Source organism: Pinus tabuliformis, chromosome 3_2 (assembly GCF_031772625.1).
Source record: "Pinus tabuliformis cultivar Carrire ecotype Pingquan chromosome 3_2, CPIR1, whole genome shotgun sequence".
Lineage (NCBI taxonomy): Eukaryota > Viridiplantae > Streptophyta > Pinopsida > Pinales > Pinaceae > Pinus > Pinus tabuliformis.
Window position 1 is genome coordinate 631,119,509 of NC_142302.1, and position 2,906 is coordinate 631,122,414.

At 34.2% G+C, this 2,906-nt stretch overlaps 1 pseudogene; it reads right to left on the reverse strand.

Annotated features, from left to right (window-relative positions):
- Positions 1–1,013: 1,013 nt before the first annotated feature.
- Positions 1,014–2,628, reverse strand: LOC149182199 (cyclin-D2-2-like; annotated as a pseudogene).
- Positions 2,629–2,906: the final 278 nt, after the last annotated feature.

Here is a 2,906-nt window from a genome sequence, read left to right on the forward strand (position 1 = left end):
TCCTTGAAATAGCGTCATCAAATAGGGAGTTCCCAATAGCATCGTGAAGAAGGGGAGCTAATAACTCAGGATAAAAGGCGAAGACACCAATGAACTCTAAAATATGATTTAACTTCAATTCTACATCCATACCATTATATATATGAAACAATGAATATACCTCAACATAACGTCTTCTTGAAAAAACAAAACTATGTTCAAATTTATCAATAATATGTTCATTCAAAGTATAGAATCTGAAAATATAGTATACCTTAACTAGGCAAGGTAGTGATTTGGTCTCACCAAGTTGCATGTTTAGGTGAAAATCAATTCCATTGAATTCCCCCTCACAGTTTCCACGGGATAACTTGAGGAAACACCCTCTTCAGGTTGGCATATAAACAAATCATCCATTCCAGTTGAAACCTAATTGATGTGTTCTTGTGTGCCAAACATTTAAATACAAAGATAAAAAAGAGGCAATATTACTTGTCTCTTAACCTCATTCGATGCCCCTCCTCCAACATTAATTAACTATAAGAAGCTGGCCAAGAAGCTTTTTATTTTTTGGAAAGTAAGCCTTGCACAAGAATATTAACCCCTCCCTCAGACACAATAGTTTAACTTTAACAAATAGTGAAAATAATTTAAAACTACCTCATCCTCCATTGTTTCATTAGATGCATCATGTTCATGACTACTCCTCTATTGTCTAAGACTAATTCCCAAAGCAATGAAATCTTTGAAAGTAAAATCCTCTCTCACCTATATATTCTATCCTAGAACCTGATAAAATTCCATGGAATCTTGTATCGTTTTATTTCCCTGCCAGAAATATAAGGATGCTCAAATAGCTAAAGAAAAAACATTCACTATAACCCCTTCCAAATTTATGGTATTGATTTATTATTTGCGAACACTAGGTAAAATTACAACAATATGCTTACACACCACTAGGTACCATTACAAAGGCATAGAGTGTGAACACCACTAGGTCAAATTACAACAACATCAATAGTTGGCATCACAAATCAAACTTCATCAGAAAAAGCACTCGACTTTCTTATCTTCATTCCAATGATGGATGAGGCATTTAAATTGAAAGAAATAATTGAAGTTTCAGTGTTAGAGTTGAAGAAAAATGCACCCAAAACCTCAATGGGTCTCTTAGAACTCAAGAAGGATGTAGAGGAGGTATGCTTATTTGATGGCCATATTCTATCAAAGAGAATCTCTTGAATAACATTGTAGAAACTATATATATTTTCCTACAAAAGAGGGGGACAAGCCCGAACTTACAATGAAAATTCAATATAGAAACCAAATGCATAAGGCCCTATTGTAGTCCTAATCTTACTTTATTTTCACTACCATGGTATAAGACATTGTTGTAGTCCAATTCTAGTAGAGGTACAACTTCCTCAACAACACACATACAACCACAACAATTATTGATGATGCGTGATGGCACACTAAGTGGATCACTACAACAATAAGCATAGAGATATTGCTGCAAACAATATCTAGACATAATAAATCATCATTTTATACCTTTGTTCGTGAAACTTATTAGATCGATTGATCAAGTCATAAGAGTTTTAGGCAGGGACTCATCACTTTCCGCTCTATGCACAAAGTAGTGAAGAAATGAAAAGGGAGTAATAGAGTGTAATATCCATTTGAGAGTGGTGAGGATCATAAGCTCCATTATCTCAAGAGTTTTGGCTTCGAAAACATATTTACCATTATAAATCTTCATATGTTCTATAATAACAATTTGAAATCCAAAATATAAAAATGTCATAAAAAACCCCAAAAAATAGAGCAGTTACATGAAAAACCTTGCTTGCAAGTCTAACAACAGTGGAATGTGAATCTCTTCCATCTTTGTAGCCAAGGAAAGACAAGAGATTGATAGGCATTTACACATCCAAAATTTCACCTGTTGTGTAGATACATCCATACGATAACATTAGTAATTTTAATCACTTCACTTTTGCAACACGTGGAAGAAGTGATGAATAAAAACAAATGATAATCATGCATTGTTTATAGGAATATGGTAGTTGGAGAGGAACCGATTAAGGTGATTGATAGCCAGATAAGTGGTGAGAAGCCCAAAATTATAGTGAGCATGTACCTGTTTGTGAAAAACAGGTTTGTTGTTTCCATTATTGTTGTCCTTGATTTCAAGCTCTTCAGAGTTTGTTGGTTGTCTCAATGGATTGTCACAATAGTGGTATATGGATTATGGTGTCTACATGGATTGTCTTGCTTGGCCAATAGTTATAATACATGAAGTGTGGGAAATTGCAAAGGTTGAATGAAGCATACAAAAGTTTTCTAAATCAAAATCAAAGGCTAAATGAGTTGGGCAGGTGATATAGAACAAAATTAAGTAGTATGGAAAATCCAAGACTGAGTAGGGGAGTTTTTGAGCTACATTAATCCCCAGCCACATGGAGTTAGACTCACTAATGTAGCTGTAAGCCTTGAGCTAAAAATAAGTCAAGGTAATAGTGTAGTTACAACTAAAATATTAATGCTTTGTGTGTGGGGCCATGCCTATAGGCGAGTAAAAATAAAAAACCATGAGAAAAACCAGTGTTTTCCCATAGTCTTCATGAATGTAAGCGGAATCGACATGGTCGAGTTTTACCTTAGTCGTTGTTCATATGGTAATTGAAATTCATTTATTTTTGGACTAAGCTATTGATGGGATCAAACAATATATAAGCAAGTTCAATCAAGAGTGAAGATTGTGCACATATTTCTTGAGTTTCTTTTGTTTTTTATCACATACATCTATAAAAGGGCATGTGAAGGATCTATCTCTTTAGATTTTTTTTCGTTGTGACCAAAACCCTCCAAAATTTTTCTCACACTTTAATTTTGGGGCCTACTGAGGATCTTATGATCTATTT